Genomic DNA, 18,376 nt, shown 5'->3' with positions numbered 1-18,376 from the left:
AGTTAGCATTTGTCCAGGTTACCGTCCTGAGCCCAAAGACAATTCACATGCAACCGATTTCCCTCCTTGCAACGCTGTCTACAATACAACTTGTGCTACATCTTAAGAATATTTCAAAATACACCCCATGAATCACCGAGGTTCTGCTCCATTTATACCTGGTGGCAGTTACATCCAGAAGTGGATTTGGGACCTTTTAGGATTCTGGGTGTAAATAGGAAGAAGTCATCACAAGGTCAAGATTTTCCAATCTTTCAGAATACAGCAAATTAATCATTTGCAAATCTTGGTTTATTATTTCATCTGTTTTACAATGCAAATTCAAAAGTAAACCTCCTTGTCAAGAAAATGAATGCTTAGCATTTATACAGTGTTTTATCAATTCAAACAAAGGTGTAAGCATGTCAGTCCTTCTACAAACCCTGCTCTCTTAGGATATTAAAAGATTGCAAGATTGGGCCATTGATATAATTCAATGGAATGACCTAATCCAATGTGGAAGACGAGCTACTTTGTTTTCTTCTTTGTTCCCTAGCTACGCAGTTACTGACTTCTCTGGGACAACACATACTTCACACTCAGCACAATGGGACCTCACTTACGCTGTGAAAATGAAATCACAAATTTTGACATTTGTGGAGCCACTTTGGACTTGCACCGACACACCTAAACCCAGAGCTGGCCTTCCATCTACAGATAGCTCGACTTCTGGTGCTGCAAGGAGTCCACAAATGTACACCATGTCCAGCGACACGTTTCCTGACTATTTGTAGGTGTAGCCTTGCTGAGCAGACAGAAAGGTGCCTGAAGGAACACTTCTGTCTTGAGTGCACCCTGCCAGGGCAGGTACACTTTTACACGAAGTCACTGAGCAGAAAATATGAGCGCTCAAGAAGTCTGGAGGGAGAAGAGACCTTCTGCAAGGGACCGGGTGTTCCGCAGGTGCTTTTGCAAATACGAAAAGAGAGGGGAACACGCATTCCTCAGCAGCGGCAGCTCTGGGTTAACTGTGATAAAACAAACAAGCGAAGAGGCAAACCCCAGCCTTGCTTCCACAGCCACAGCGGGGAAAGGGTGATTTTGCAACCGTCGCCTGTGCAAGCAGCCCCACGGCAGGAAAAGGGACCGCTCGCACAGGTCATTGGAGCAGCTGGCCCTAACAGAGCGCTCGTGTGTGAGCGCCACTCGTCTTTGTGGTCTTTGATATGTCTCATTGGCTCCTCATCACATAGGCCGCAGCTTTAGCAAACTAAAAATCCAAACCAATGACCAAGAGCATAAAACCCCAACTTTACAACCTAAACTGAAGCAAAGCTCATAAGATGGGTCCTAGTTTCAACCACCCACGACACATAAAGAGAAGCTTAATATGTAAATTAATAAAGTAAAACCAGGCTGCAGCCTGAAAAACACAGTACTGTTGAACATCCATACCTGACAGGAGAATTTGCACACTAACAACAGGTTAGGAGTGATATGTATCATCATGTATGTGTCCTCAGTCTTTTTGTTTTTAAGTAAGTTGGGAGTTGCATCTACCTGCAGAATGATAATACAGCTGCATTTCTAATTGCACCAGAGGGTCTCAACCTAGCAGAACCAAGCCTCTTGCATCCACTGAAGTTATTGAGTTTGAACCAACAACCGAAGGAGGAGATGAATAAAGATGCTCCTGTAAAAGTATTTAACATTAGTTTCCTTTAAAACAAAAGACCTAATCTTTTTTTTTTTTTTAATAGATTTTTAACTTCACATGCAAACGTGCTACATACGACTGAATACACAACAGGAAGGCTGTTAAATGTGGGTAAAAGGTAGCATGTATTGCACAACCAGTGGAAATACTTGAAGAAAATTGCTAGAATCCTACAAACTAATTTTAATTAAAAGCATCCAATATCTCAGCAAGCAGCTGATAATTAGCTTTATTATTGTAATTTAATATGCTAGACTTCACAATCTCTGTGAATGACTCTACTTTAGAACCATTTTAATTCTATTTTTAATTTCCGCCTCATCACACAGCTCAATGTAAATAATAACTACAAAGATGAGAGGTGGTCCTTTCTGAAAACTAAAAACTGAGAGTCATAATAAGCACTTCAGTGTCCTTCCATTTATGTTTTAAAAAAAACTCTCCAGGTCTTTTAAAGGTCTGCATTAAAACAGAAAAAAGGTTAAAAGTAAGCAGATCAGTTTCTCTCCCTCTACACTAATTCCACATTCAGCGTTTTCTACAAAGTCTAGGCAGATGTTTAGTTTATTCAGTCATTTCTCTATTCCTGCCTAGTGTAAATTCTGGTTAACTACACAAATTGACAATACAATTATGAGCATACAGTCAAATTTCAATGGAGAGCTCCTGTCTGCAAAATGAAGGAAGCACTGTAATTCAACACACAAGATTAAGAAAAGAACTCTGCTAACAGCGCAGATATGAAACATTTATGTGTCTGGCACATGTAAAATTAATTTCCGTGTTAGTGAACAATTGTGAGGGTGTAAAAAAAGTTGTCTCAAAGATCCTACATAATTCTCAGTTCTTTGGGAATTCTTTGTCAAAGTACTCACAAATGATAAAAAGTGCATCTTGTATGCACAAATGTGTTTTCTATAAGCACTCTTCTTAGCATTCTACTGTGTTTGATCTATATTCATGTAACAATTCATCATTGAAGGAGATAATAAAAAAAATCCGTTCTTTTATTGACTTTGTGTGCAAATTACTGAACTTGATATCATTACAAATATGAAAACGGTTCTTCCTTCAAGTTTTTGAATTGCGACCAGAGTCATTATAAATTGTTTCCACAATATGAGAAAAATATGAAGGTAATTTTCCTAATTAAGGCCACATTTTATTAACTCATTAAACTCTGTCACCTTTATTCACTAAAAATCAAGCAGAAAAGTGGAATAAATTCGCCATGACAAAGAAAATGCACACATTTCCATCATATAAATAAACTGACTGAAAAAAGGTGAGGTGTGTAAATTAAGGCACTCAATCTAAGAACATAGCACATTCTCATGTGGCCAAATTGAGCTCCTGCATATTCTTCCAGGGCTCTCACTCAAGAGAAGGCAAGCAGCAAATACAAAACTCTACTTTTTGTATCCATATGTATCTATAAGGTTTAAAAAGCGTAGGATATCCTTAGTACAGCATATTTAAATATGCAATAGAGAAAACATAAAAGGATCCCTTTATGTCTAGAATTGTTATTGCCAAGTATCCCCAACAATATATCAGTAGTCGATTTGTCCAAATTATAGGAGGTTTCAATAACTCTGCTTCATGATCACAGAATTGCTTCCTAATTTCCCTTCAAACTGTTCAAGCTGTTACGGATTATTAAAGGACATTATCAGCCTGAATAAGCATATTAGAGATCTGTGTGATTTTTTTTTTCCCCTAAATAAACCTAAAAATAACTCCTAAAATTACTATAATTGAAATGAATTAGCAAGTTTCTCCACACTACATGTTTCACTCTGCTTTTGCAAATATTTTGGACCAAATCCACTATGGACAATTCCAGCTTTATATTGCAATTGCTCCACTGTTCTCAGTGAGTTGACACAAGCGGAAAAATGAAGCAATGCAGCGGGGAATCAGATGTATCTTACAGAGCAAGTTTCTCTTTTACTGAGAAAGCTAGAGCAACTGGGATCAGGAGAAACATCTTTCACATGAAATACGCTTCAAAATAAGCTAAAGAAGTGGACAGGTCCCATTGCTTAAAAAAAAGGACAATTTCAGTGTGACTACTCTTCAGAAACTGCAGTCTGAATGGTCTTTTGAAGCATTTATACAAGAAGCATGAGCGTGCCATGCAGGTCCCAAACCTGCACTGTCCTATCGCCATGAATTTGCAATGGTATGAATAAAGCTAAGAACAGGCACATATCTTTTTCAGAACTAGGACCTACCTTTGCGGTCACCACGCTGTGTTGGTAGTGACCTGCTCAGTGAAAAAAAAAATCTGCAATCTCTTCTTGTTCACCTGTTTAAAGCATGGAGGAAGGTGCGTCTTAAAGGAGAAGGGTGAGACAGAGGTTCTTGGGCTTTTTAATAAAGATACCCTTCAGGGGCTAACATAATTCTGTTTAAATTTAGGAGGCAAACAAAACTCTTGTTGACTCCAAGTTGTAGTTATGTTTATGTACAGATTACAGACGCATGGACAATAAACCACAGTTGACCTTGGAAGCAGGGAGTTTCCCAGCTGAAGTCAGTCCGTTTTGCTGGATAGCCACTAGGGAGATAAAACTCCTGCAGCTACTTTGGATGAGTGGAAGGTATTTCAAGTAGCCTCCTGTTTAGAAATTGCCATAAAGCTGGCAAGACCGAGGCTGCCTATTTTGCCTCAGATGGAGTTCACACTCATCTCCAAATGCTGTTCCCCTCCAGCAGGGGAAAAAAAAAAAATAATCTTTGGATTACAGAAAAATATACCAGTAAGGAATAGGTCTTTCCTCTTTTGACTCTTGCGTTGAGTTGCAAGCATTTAAAAACACTTCCCAAAGAATCATACTACCAGAAAAACTGACGAGAGTCCTTACCTTCCGCTCCTCAACTGACATAATGTATTCCTGATATCCTTCTGAAGGTATCTAGCAACTGTATTTAAGCCAACAGCGCTTGTCCAGCAGCACAGCCTCCTCCCCTCCTCTTTCTTTTTTTTGGGGAAAGATTCTAAGAAGCAAAAATCGTTCCCAAACCTTTCTTTCTGTGTGATTTTATACTTACTAGAAAAGCGGGGTATGTCGCTTGGGAGGGGAATTCCAGGGGAGCCCACTAGACTGCCAGCAGCATATTCTGCCTTACTACACTCATAAGGATGACAACTTTTTCCAAAGATCCCATTATTGCTACACTACATTTTACTACTTTACTGTGTTTTCTTTAGTCTAATTCTATTACTTTTAATAATAGTAGAAAGTAATGACTGGTCAAAACGTAATCAAATACATATGTGAATCTTGACTGAAAAACAATAAAATTCACTATGGACCCAGCTCTTCTTGCACATAAAATGGGAGAAAAAAAAAATCCCACAAGTCTTGAGTGGAAGTTTTTCCTGACAAAGAGCCACACAATTAGGCTGTGATCCATGACTTTTGATATCCTCTGGACTTTTTAAGAAAACATCGCCAAAAATGATCTGCCAGAGCAGCATACGATTCATTATGCCCTTGTTTTCTGTTGCTGAAATACAGACTGGACACGTTTCCTTGTTTTCTGCAAGATTGTGGCATTAGTGTAAGAAGTACCTAAGCTCAAATAAAATATGTCTGGAAATGGTTTTGGCTTCATTTTGGAGTTATCCAATTTTAATGATGAGAAACAAGTTTTGCATTGTTGTAAAACTCTGTGGATTGATTCTCCGCTTACATTTCTGCATTGCTATGCAGTGGAAGTGGCAAGCAAACCAGGTTTTTGGTATTAAGGTCCACAAGGGAAAGGAAAACTGCTACAGTAACACTGAGATGGAGACTATTGCATTTTTTATTGTACACTGCATGTAACACAAATGACAAAGGTGTCATTCACGCTCATGTAACAAAACGTGCAACCAGACCATTGTCAGAGTGAGCAGTGGCAGCCAGGAGCCGAGGTGGAAAGGCACAGGTGTACGACAAGTTTGTCTCTCTACTGCAACTCCTGAGTATAGGACCTACTAAAAATACAATCAACTCACTTTGCTCACTTGGAGGTAGGTAAGCACCCTGAGAAATACTCAGCTGAGATAAATGATGCACACAAGGTCGGCATCAAACCTTCTCCCATTACTGGGAGCATGAAGGGCAAAGAGAGAAGAGTCCTCTGCCCTGTCTGCCCATCACATTGGGCCAGAGAGATTAGTGATCTCTGTTTAATTACTGGGATCCAGCAGTCCTTCCTGACTGAATTATGACAGTCAGTACAATTCTACATTATGCCTCTGCCTTCCTGTCACTTTCCCTGGAAGCTGTACCCAGGAGGTAGAGACTCTTGCCGGTATCAGTGCATTAGGTATGAAATCCTGGCTCCTGAGGATGTCCAGCATTGGACTTCCATTGACTTCAGTATGGTCAGTCTTCTCACTCAATGGATAAATTTGGTTTCTACTTGATTCTTTATCTTAAATTTATTTTATTGTTAGGGGTATGATTTTTCTTTTTTTTTTTTTAGACTTGCAGTATATCAAGTTCCGAGTTTAGGCTACTTTACTCAAAAAAAAAAAAAAAAAAAGGAAGAAAGAAAAGGAGCACATGGACAGTCACCAATATTAGTATTTGTGAGAAAATCTTTAAGGTTGGAAGCGAGTCTGGGATAACAGAAACATGAACTAAGGAAAGTGCAGGGCTCTGCAGTATTTTGGACACTTCCCCCACGCAGTTCTGCTAAGGACAGCTATCATAAGCACAGCTATCATTTTAAGAGTTCTTAGTCTTGCACTTAGTCTACACTTAGTTTCTCATGTCCATAGACAGCAATTTCAAAGGGTTTGATAAAGCAATAAAGCATACGGCTATCAAACTAAACTTGGTAGAGCTTTGCTATGGATTGAGGTATCTTTTTGGGGAGGGAGCCGAAGCCGGAAATATGTGGCAGTCTTAGGAGTATATCCTGTATTTTTTATTGTTTTAAAACAAACTTTTATGAGTTAAAATCAAAGCAGAGCATTTCAATATTAGAAAGAAGGTTCTGCAGGCAAGCAATGACACCTTTTGGAAAAGGGACATAGTATGAACTACTGTATGCTACTGTTATATTAACCCATGAAGAGAAATACTGTGCATTTGCATGGTAACATGAACAAATCCATTCGCAGTTTTTTGACTTACAATGTCCCTCATTAGAGAAGAGAAAGAAGAGTGAACAAAGTTATCTAAGGGCAAAAATTTTGTTTGGAAAAATTCAGAAGCAACTACATTTTCATATAAGAAAGCCAACCCATCCTTAATTTTTTTATTTCACTAAGACTCTGAACATCTTAAACTATGTGATTCACTAGCAAGGTGAGAGACCAGTGCTCCAAGCTGCTCAGAACATGCTCCTGCTTAGATGATTCAGATAAAGTCTTTCCAAGTATTTGGAAGGAATTTTAGTACTTTTTTCTAAATGCAATATATTACTATACTTTTTCTTTACATTTCAATGATCGCTTATAATGTTTAATAGAGAGTCATACTACAGGGTACTCCAGCGTGTGTATGAGTCACAATTGATGTGAGCAGCCACTGAAGCTAACAGAGTGCATCTTTTAAAGGATTTGGCCCTTACAATGCATTACAGCTTCCAATTTTAAAACTAGGCTATTAAAGTCTAGCAAATGAGTTGTTAAGGTGAATGCATGAAATATAATCTGGATTAGACACCTGGTTTATTTCATTTGAGGTTTTTTTGGAGGGCGGACAGTAAATACATATGGATGTAACCTTGGTATCATTTAGCCATTTAAAAGAAAAATACCTCATCAGGAAGCTCTCATTCTAGCTTCTGATCATCACACAAAGTCCCTTAAAAACACTACTTGCACTTATACGTAAGCAGACTCAGTGCAAGGGGGAAAAAAAAAAGAAAGAGAAGAAAGAAAAAAGAGAAAAAGAAAAAAGAAACAACATTATACTCCTCTACAATGATTTACATAGTTTAAGCCAGTGGCCATACCAGTCTAAAAATTCTTGCATTCCATAAAACATCACTTTTTGGAGATAATTTGCAATCCTAACCTACAATTTTTTTCTGAAGCAGTATTATTAACTTTTAACAATTTTGGAAGCAGAATGCTTTTCACAACATCTGGCAGCATTACCATACCTTCTAGACCAAGGTAGAAAAGTAATCCAAGCAGCAATCAGGTTTCTCGAAGCACAAAATTAAAAGTTTCCTTAGAATCGACTAATGCAGTGGGAAGTCGTTTCTCCACACGCGCAGTTTCTAACTACATGCATCTTCTTTAATGACGGCTACAGAGTGAAACCGTCCCTTCCCAGAGAGGGTAACTTCGCGGAGCAGGGTGAAAGAAAACCTCCAGCTGTGACAGGCTGTATCGCAAGGAGAAAAAACTTCTGGTGGCACCGCTATTGGGAACTCAGCAACTTTTCCTCTAACGCCGTTCCCCTCAAGCACACCGGGGCTGCTAATTTTACAAGTTCCTAATGGCTACTACAACCTCCATACCTGCCTCCCCTCTGCAAATTACAGGCGCAAGCAGTGTGAAGTCAGGCTTTGAATGAACCCAAGTGCTGCAGCCCACTCGAGGAGACGAAAACAGACCGGTCCGCACCCGCTCCTGCGTGGGGGCAACGCTCCCACCGCCCCGCCGCTTCCCTCCCCTCTGAATCAATGAACACCCCTTCTCGACCAGCTCCTTACGGCTACTCATCCCTGAAATTCTAAGGAAGCGCTCCAAAACGCCTGGATCACATCTCAACTGCGGCGCAATGTTTTCAATTTAAAAAAAAAATAAATAAATAAAAAGCGGGTGGGACGGGGAAGAAAGGGACAGGACGACCTGCTTGACGGGCCCCGCTGTCTCCCACTTTAAGCTCCCGGCAACTTCTCCCCGGCAGCGCCGGCTCCGCGCAGCCCCTCCGCACCCCCGCGCCGCAGCCGCTCAGGGCTGACCTCCCCCGCCCGCCCCCGGGGGCTGGGGCAGGTGCCCGCCCGGGAACCCCCCGCCCCGCGGTACCTGCTACGCCGGGACCGGGACCGGGGCGGGGGCCGGGGCGGGCGGCAGCTGTGGCGGCGCGGCTCGGCGCCGCTCCATGTGCCGGCGCTGCCCCGCGGGCGGCGGCTCCGCGCCCGGTCCCTCCCCCGCCGTTCCCGCCCTCCGCACCCGCGCACGCCGGAGCCCCCGCCCCGCAGGTACCACCGCCCGGGACGGCGGCGGGCGGGGGGCGACCTCCGCGGAGGGGTTTTACCTGGCGAGGTGTTTTACCGGGACGCCGAGCCGGGGGAGGCGGGAGAGGGTCCGGGCTCCGGCGCCGCCCCCGCCCCGCCGGGAGCTGCCGGGCCCGGGTTGGTGCGGCGGCGGGGCTCCGAGGTCTCCCGGCACGGCAGGCAGCAGCCGGACACGGCGGTAGGGCTGGGTGTCACACGCTGTCGGGTGCAGACATCCACCTGTAACGCCTCGGAGGTTGGAGGGGTCAGATCATCCCCCTTTACCTCAACCTGGTCATTCGCCTCCCATGCAAAAGGTGTCCCACGCTTTTTAAGCACTTGAATTTAACGCCGCAGGATCAGAACTTAAGTAACTTACTTAAAATCAGTGGCAGAGACAGGTGCTGAAATCCAGACCTTACACTTCAGTCCAGAGGGCACGGTGAACCTGATGGAAATTAGCTGTATGCTTAAGAATTAAGCCCACATACACGCTGTGGAGGATCAGGATCTTATTTTTGCTGTGCTTCAGTTCCTCATTTGCAAGATGAGGACAATGATACTTCCTTTCTCACATCCTATCTTTCTGTGTGCTCTCATATTACAAAAAAAATTAGGCATAACTTTATGCATGTGAGTAATCTCATTGTCTTAAAAGAGACAATTCAGAGACACAAAGTTAAGCAAGTATGTAAGTATTGGAAAGGTCAGGGCCTTATAATGCAAGCTCTTTGGGACACAAGTCGTCTACTACTTACTATAAGTTTATACTGTACAACAAAATGAGGTCTCCAATGCTAAGTTGGGCTTCTTTTAAAACAGAAATGGTAAGACTGTACCTGGGGATTTATTTCAGGCACTGCTTCCCTTGGAGAAGCTCTGCAGATGTGATTGCTGTGTGCTTTACAAGCTAGGACAATCCCTGGGTATGCTCAAGGTGAACCACGTATACCCAGTGCCTCTCAATTTTCTGATGTCCCTCACTGCATCTTGACAGAGATGCAGAACCCTGCTTTTACTATAACTTATAAGCAAACTTTATGGATCTGATAGGGTTGAAAGCCAGAGACTTATTTATTCCTCTTATTTATTCCAGAATACTCCCATGTCTTCCAGCAGGTTTGCATACAGGGAAACAAGAGCATTTGATCAGTAGAATCACATCCCGGCTTTAAAAAGAAAGAAAGGGGGGGAAAAAAATCTACAAAAAGGTGCCACCATACGCTTAGCAGTTAGTACCTTTTTCCAAATAACCCCAAAGAGCTCTGCCTCAGCAAGATGGGGAAATACAGGCAGGGAGAGCTTCACCCACCACCCTCTTGAAAAGCAGAAGCTGGTGAACTCAACCTTCCACAGATATGTGCGTCCAGATATTCTGAAGTGAAAGGACCGACACTCCACCGAGGAACGGTGCTTTCAGGAGCTGTTTGCTGCTCTCCTGTGCTGCAGCTGCTGCACGACCCGCAGGCCAGTGCCTCTGAGCGTGTTCCAGCCTACTGGGGGGAGCTTATTTGGCACGTATTTTTAAAGACAGATTTAAGACTCAGACTGTGCAAGCCATGATTTCTCATTAAACATTTGATGAGAATTTTAAGGTCAGAATCAAGTTGCTGGACATGTGTGAGCTGAGCCCACTGAAGTAAAATCTTGTGAGATGTTAAGCATCTTCTGCAAGTTGCTGCACTGAGGTTTGTTAACAGCTCATAGGAGCTCTTAGGATTTAAAAGATGTTGTGAAGATCCTTTTATGGCTGACGCCCTTGAGAATTACTAGCAGTATAGTCACAGCAGCACTGAACCCACTGCTGGACTGCTGGCAGCCTGCTCTGGTGTGCGGCAAGTGTCTTGCCAGGACAGCAGCAGTGGGCGGTCTGAAGAAAGGTCCACTGTCCCAGTGATGCCTACCAAGGCTAGTGCTAGTTCGAGCAGATCTGTTAAGGTATAACTGCAGATACACACTTAGGCACTTGCCTGAGGAGCCAGATTCTAGAATCCTTTTCTTGCAGTATCTCCGCTGACATCACCGGGAATTTTGGATGAGCCAAAGTGAGTTGTAAAGGATATAAGGTAGCGCAATGTATGGCAAAAAATCCCAAGTGGCCTTACAGTTGTCTAATTCATTGCTAGCTAAATCTTATCTCAGACTAAATCTACTAAAGAAACTTTTCCATTGCTATCAGTTTTATTGTGGGAAGCATCTAACAAGGCTGCACAATGAATGGTTTCTTTCAGGTTCATTCTTAAATACAAATAGTAATTGTTATCGCAGGAGGTACAATGTTTCTACTGCTGTGTGTTACCATTTCCCATTTGTTGTTTTCTACAGCAGTCTTACCAACCTGAATCCTCAAAATGGACAGCATGCCACATTCACGCTGCTTTAGTCCATTACCAGGCAGGTGAAAAAAAAAGAAGTGTGGCCAGCAGGTCGAGAAAGGTGATTCTCCCCCTCTACTCCACTCTGGTGAGACCCCACCTGGAGTGCTGCATCCAGCTCTGGAGTCCTCAGCACAAGAAGGACATGGACCTGTTGGAACAGGTCCAGTGGAGGGCCACCAAGATGATCAGGGGGCTGGAGCACCTATGCTATGAGGACAGGCTGAGAGAGTTGAGGTTGTTCGGGCTGGAGAAGAGAAGGCTCTGGGGAGATCTTATAGCGGCCTTCCAGTACCTAAAGGGGGCCTACAGGAAAGATGTGGAGGGACTCCTTATCAGGGAGTGGAGCAATAAGATGAGGGGTAATGGTTTTGGACTGAAAGAGGGTAGATTTAGATTAGATATTAGGAAGAAATTCTTTACTGTGAGGGTGGTGAGGCACTGGAACAGGTTGCCCAGGGAAGCTGTGGATGCCCCATCCCTGGAAGTGTTCAAGGCCAGGCTGGATGGGGCTTTGAGCAGCCTGGTCTAGTGGGAGGTGTCCCTGCCCACGGCAGGGGGGTTGGAACTAGATGATCTTTAAAGTCCCTTCTAATTTGAACCATTCTATGACCTTAAAATACAAAAATACAACAGAAAAGTTTTGCAAATAGAGAATCAACAAAAAAAGTTTTAAGTGCAGAGGATGCATATTCTCCACAACAGCTGGAGTGCAGCAGGCAGGTGCTCCTCTTGCCTTTCCACCATAAGATTTATGTTGTAGTCCTAATTCTTCAGAGAATGGCCAGGGCACAGCATCCAGAAGGTTTGCCTACAGGACTGTGAATTTATTGGGTGAGTAATTCTCATTCAGTTTGGAAAATGGAAGTTCTGTTTAAGATGAGGATGGTGAAGATTCATCAACTGAAGCATGGTAAATTTCCAGAAGTAAAAAACGGTAATAGTTGTTGTTTTGTACAGCTAGAAACCTCTCCCAAACCATGATTTCTACTATAATACTGTGTGACCAGCTTTGTTTCACAAATCCTTATCACACCTAGTTCCTCTGCTCTGAGAAACCCCTCACAGTGCTATTTTGCTCTCAGATGGCTCTTCCTACTTGGCAATGCCAGAAGTGCTTAAGAAAATGTCATGGACCTCACACTACGCAGTTGACCGGCAGCTATTTGAATATAACATAGGAAACACAGATCACTGTTCCCATTCCACATGTGTAACATTTAATAGATCTTCCTTTGTTTATATGTTTTGATCCATTGAACTGTAGTGTCAGATTTTTAACTTCAGAAAAGAACTCTGTCACCTTTTAGCAAAGCTCAAATGCTATTACCTCAAAAACCTCTCCATGGTCCATGGTTTCCTCTCCTTACACATTATGGGAAATACTGACATATAAATACAAAATATCACCACCAAAATCATCTTTCTTTCCTATCAATCTGTTCACGTCATTTTGCTCTTTGCATTGCTGTGCTGACTCCTCAGCCACTGTTGCAACACATTTATCACTCACCTCTCTCCTAACTTATCTTGCACTGGCTTCCCGCTGTCCTTCACTCAATCTCTCCTGTCATTCTTGTTTCTCATTTACATATAAGCATTTCAGGGAATTGCCTCTAGTCTTTTTTCCCACATAAGTTTTCTCTACTGACCTCCTTAAACTCAACTACAAGTCCCTTGCTCTCTCCAGTCTGTGTATTTACTACTGAGTTCTACTCTGCTACCATTTTTGAATCACCTGTGTACAGTCAGAAAGCTCCCCTTGTTGTTTTCTGTACCTCAGCCTCTCGATTCTTTCTTTGTGAGCTTCTTACCTTACTCTTAGGGCCTTACGGACACTCACAAACACAAGATAAATAATTTTTGTGATAATGCACGGAAATGTGGATGACAGCTGATCAGATATGTGAGATTTTAATCTGTTTGCCAGTGAAAGAGGAGAAAAAAAATAACAGTTTATCATCAGTGTCTTTGTTAACTTCTTTCCATTTTTAGGAAAAGTAAATGAAAAGAGAGGGTTTTTGTTTTTTAAAAGAGGTAGAAAAATATTTTACAGTGAGGGGATGTAATAGGCTGAATATGACTGCAGATATTTTTTGGCATCAAGGACAGGTACATATTGTACGACCAGTGACTGACCAACTAGAGTGGAACCATCAAGTTGAATTACATTTGCTGTTCAGCAAGGAACATCTCAAGTTTATATGTATTTACCATGTTAGTGGATATAAACACTCTGGTTATGGGTGTACACATGCACGCACACACATGCACAGGCACAAAACACTTGGGAAGGGGCGTACCAAAGACATCATCAGTCCCTCACATTGTATCGTATCACTGGCTGAAAAGCGTCCCTTCTAAAACTTGCTGCTCATAGTCACATCTGGACCAAAGCTAAATGCACACCTAGGACAAATCCAGGAGCTTTTACTTGCAACTTCTCACTTCTCAGGCACCTTGAATTGCTGAGCCTATCTAGCAGAATGGGGCATTCTTGATTACAGGCTAATCAGTCTTGTCAGGGACTTGGTACAGTAATATCTGTGTGTCAGGGGAGGAGGGAAGGACATGATTTCCTTCTACAATAAGAAAGTTCTCACTACAGAAGACTAAGGCGCTACTGTCAGCAACAGCAGCCTCAGCTGGGATACAACTAAAGAGCTGCAGGAACCACACTTCTTGCTTCAAAGACCGCCCAGCAATTACTCTGCATATAAAACCACGGCATGAAGGATTTAGTCTAATGTAACTGAAACTAAACTTCTGGCTCCCTGTTCTGAAATGCCCCTTATGGCCTATGTAAGAAAAGTTTTGCTGCTTCAGCTATTTTAAATGTTTGGTCTAGTTTATGCTTCTTTTCTGTAGCTAGTTTTACATAGAATATACACAAAATTCAACCTCCAGTTACATCTAGAGACAGCTACTGAAGTCCAATAGTTACTCTAGTTTTCCAATATTAAAAGTCAGAACAGAAATGCTTTAGTCAGAGTTACAAATTTAGAATTAATTGTAATTTCTCTTACTTAAAATGCCTCAGAACAGGACCACAATCATTTCTGTAATAATACATATCCATAAGGTTTCCAGAACTCTGATCAGACATGAGGGAAAACATGCCAAGTTCAGCACAGGGCAATGAAGACGATGAAAGGGATGGGAGCATTCTTCCTATGAGGAAAGGCTGGGAGACCTGTGACTGTTCAGCCTGGAGAAGAGAAAGCTCGAGGGGATTTTATCAATGTGTGTAAATATTTGAAGGGAGGGAATTAAGAAGAGGGAGCCAGGCTCTCCTCACTGGTGCTCACTAGTATGGCAAGAGACAACAGACACAGGAAACTTCACCTGAACACAAGAAAATACTTTTTTTTTTACTGAGAGGATGTTCAAACACTGGAACAGGTTTACCAGAGAGGTTGTGGAGATATTAAAAACCCAGCTGGACGTGGTCCTGGGCAACTAGCTCTGGCTGACCCTGCTAGGGGGAGGTTGGACAAGATGATCTCAAGAGCCTGTGATTAGAAAAAGGCAATCATCTGTTTTTCAGAGATCATTAAATCTATATATGAATTTAAATAGAGAAATGCCCTATCATGTTAGTCCTGTTACTGATCCCTTCCAAACTTGTAAATTCATAAAGTATAGCTATAGCTGTACTTCAGTTAAAATTTCTGAAGTCATCTTCCTTTTGAAAAAGAGGGGTAAAACTTTTCTATGTATACAAAAGAGGCTGAACTAAGAGGGATTATCACATTTCCTTTGTGCCACTATTGCATCTGAAGTTCAAAGAATTTAAATTTTGAGGGGTTTTTTTGCACACACGTTATATCAGGGGGGTGCTATGTTTTTATGTCTACAGGGTGAAGATCACAGTGGATAGGACCTAATCTACCCAGGCAGAGACGAAGATGTCCCTGAGTCTAGTAAGATACTGGATCTATTCCAAGATCCACATTGTTAATCAGGCATTTCTTCACTAACAGAGTTGTGTAAGAGCAGCCAAAATTAATCCTACCTGAGAAGGTAGCTGGAAATAGGAAAAAGACATAGGTCCATTTTTGTATGGCCTTAATCTTAATAAGATAAGGATGACATTAGAAATTCAGAATGATACTCGACTGGCAAATGAATAGTTCATCCTCTTCCTCAAATACTGTTATAATTACTCCCTAAAACTTCATGTGGACAGGTTAAAAAACTTGAAAGTAGATATCTGTCTGCTCCTCTGGCAAAGGTGAAATGAAACACGTCTGCTGTCATTGCAATGTTCTCTACTAAGAAGCATAAAGCAATGGAAAGTTGTGTCATAGAGGTTTGCTTTTACATTTTCTTTTAAATCCATCTCTTAAAGTCTTTTTTTAAATCACAAAGCCCTAATGAAGTCAGATTAGAAAAATTCAGAAATGTGTTACACTTGATTTTCAGAAAGAGTAAACTACTAATAGTACTGCTAATACCTGAGGGATTGATCCAGCTTCCCTGTTTGTGAAATCTTCAAAAGAAATCCTCATTTTTCCAAGTTCATAGAATCATAGAATAGTTTGGGTTGGAAGGGACCTTTAAAGGTCATCTAGTCCAACCCCCCTGCAATGAGCAGTTAATTTATTACTCATAGTTATTCAGTGAAGATCTCTGAACACTTGCTTTGCGTCGTGGTTCGACATTAAATTCTTTTATTTAGTTATGTGAATCATATAATGTTGTTTCTGAACTGCCAGAAAGTGGCATGAATATCCACATTCTAGTGAACCTAGTATTCATTCTGTGAGATATTTGCTTTCACTGAACATTTCTACTAATAAAATTCAATTCAGCTTTACAACAAGTATACTTATTTCACCCTAGAAAACAACACTGGTGTCTATAAGGTCTACCATCTTCTACAGGTCTCACCTTGCTCAGGAGACTGTCCATTAAGATCCCTGCATATAGTTAGTGATTCTGATACTTCTGATACTTGCCGCACACATGTGCCAAATATCCTGAGTCTGGACAAACAAAACAATTTTAAGTAACTAAATTCCATATTTTTGTGCCTTCCTATTCCAATGTATTTCAATATAGCCGAGAGTGTACATCTCCTTTCTGGATTGTCTTATTTATAGTTAATGATGACAGGTATGTGGTCAGAGTGCCGTTGTGGTCAGAGTGCCGTTGTGATCAGAGTGCCGTTGTGATCTCTATCATTTGTAAACCTTTGGTGTTTAATAGCAGTTAAAACTTTCTGTTAAGGAATCAAAGGTGGAGCTTTCTTCTATAAAAAACAGAGCAATAAAGCAACTCTGGAGATTAGTGCTGCAGTTTACAAGCAAGAGGCTTAGACAGTATTCACTGTGCAGTTTGGGATGACCCATTTAGTGTCCTTGTACCATAATTCTCTGGAGAAAATGGCAATGTTAATACTTCTTTATTTCACACGAGTGTTCAGAGGACACCATATACATTTTGAAAATTTCAGGAAGTGTGATAAAGGAATCCATTATAAGGGCACGTCTACAGGGCAGACTCAAGCTTCTCTGCCTTCACGTTGAGCTGGTCAGATGACAAGCCAGCTGTGAGCTTGTGGTGGATTAACCTTGTCTGGCTACCAGGTGCCCACCAAGCTGCTCCCTTACTCTCCTTCCTCAGCAGGACAGGGGGAGAAAATATGATGAAAAAGCTCATGGGTTGAGATAAGGACACAGAGATCACTTACCAGCTACCATGATGTGCAAAATAGACTCAACTTGGGGAAATAAATTTACTTTATTGCCAATTAATAACAGAATAGGATAGTGAGAAATAAAAAAATAATACTAAAACCAGCTTCCTTACATTTCCCTTCTTCCTAAGCTCAGCTTCACTTCTGACTCTTCTACCTCCTCCTCACTAAGTGGCACAGAATAATGGGGAATGGGGGTTGTCATTGGTTCTTAATACTTCATCTCTGCTGCTCCTTCCTCTTGTTCTCTTGTGTTCTCTTGCTCCAGTGAGGGGGCCCTCCCATGGGGCAGTCCTTCATGTACTGCTCCAACATGGGTCCTTCCCATGTACTGCAGTTCTTCAAGAACTGCTCCAGCATAGATCCTATCCACGGGCTGAAGTCTTTCAGGAACAGACTGCTCCAGCTTGTGTCCCTCACAGGGACACAGGTCCTGCCAGAAAAACTGCTCCTTCAGGGGGTTCTCTCCGTGGTCTGCAGTTTCTGCCAGGAGCCTGCTCTAGCATGGGCTTTCCACGAAGTGCAGCTTCCCTCAGGGCACATCCACCTGCTGTGGCACAGGGTCCTCCACAGTCTGCAGCATGCATATCTGCTCCACTGAGGTACTCCATGGACTTGAGGGGACAACCTGCTTCACCATGGTCTTCTTCATGGGCATCAGGGCCATCTCTGCTCTGGAGCCTGGAGCAACTCCTCCTCTGTCTTCACTAGTCTTGGTGTCTGCAGGGCTGTTTCTCTCATGTTTGCTCACAGCTGCTGCACAGCAATTTCTACCCCTTCTTAAATATGTTATCACAGAGACGCCACCAGCATTGCTGATAGACTCAGCTTTGGCCAGCAGCGGATCCATCTTAGAGCTGGCTGGAACTGGCCTTCCCTTCATCTGGGTGCAAGCACGCCCCTTTGTCAGGTTACCAGACTTCTACAACCTAGGCTTCTAAAAGGCCATACTTCAGATTGTTTTTATTATTTGCATTACCTGAAAACAAGCAGATGCCACTTAGGGACTAGGACTCCATCATGTGTGACAGTGTGCAAACAGCTCATGACCTATATTTAATCAGACAACGAATAACCAATACCTACACACAGCTCAGGGAATGCAAGGAAACGGTGAGATATTATCAGGCAAATCAATAGGCTGGGGCTTGAAGCACAACATCGTTGCGGTTGCTATCAAGTTTTGTAGGAACAACAGCTACAAGCTGGTTCAAGGGAGAAAATGGAGTAGCCAGAATGGGACATAAAGACATGTCCTTCCCATCCCCACAAGTAACCAAAGAAAGTGTCAATTTGAAAAGAGAATGAGCAGCCTGGGGACAGTGGTCAGTGATACAAGAGCTTCCCAGAAATATAGAAAGAAAATCTTAGACTAAAGTGAGGACGGAGAGCCAGGAGTAGACACGAGCTCCCAAACCATGTGCT

At 42.2% G+C, this 18,376-nt stretch overlaps 1 protein-coding gene across 10 annotated transcripts in view; it reads right to left on the bottom strand.

The window, feature by feature from the left end:
• The window catches only part of IKZF1 (IKAROS family zinc finger 1), a 71,839-nt gene extending 62,463 nt beyond the window's left edge, over positions 1-9,376 (bottom strand). For 2 of the 10 annotated variants that reach the window (XM_063326226.1, XM_063326224.1), the window contains exon 1: positions 7,811-8,481. The gene's annotated coding sequence lies outside the window, so the exon portion shown is untranslated. The other 8 variants (XM_063326221.1, XM_063326222.1, XM_063326220.1 and 5 more) reach the window with 8 other exon arrangements.
• Between the last annotated feature and the right edge of the window lie 9,000 nt (positions 9,377-18,376).

Source organism: Chroicocephalus ridibundus, chromosome 2 (assembly GCF_963924245.1).
Source record: "Chroicocephalus ridibundus chromosome 2, bChrRid1.1, whole genome shotgun sequence".
NCBI classification, from domain to species: domain Eukaryota; kingdom Metazoa; phylum Chordata; class Aves; order Charadriiformes; family Laridae; genus Chroicocephalus; species Chroicocephalus ridibundus.
Note: the sequence above shows the minus strand (reverse complement) of the source record. Positions and strands in the feature narration are given on the sequence as shown.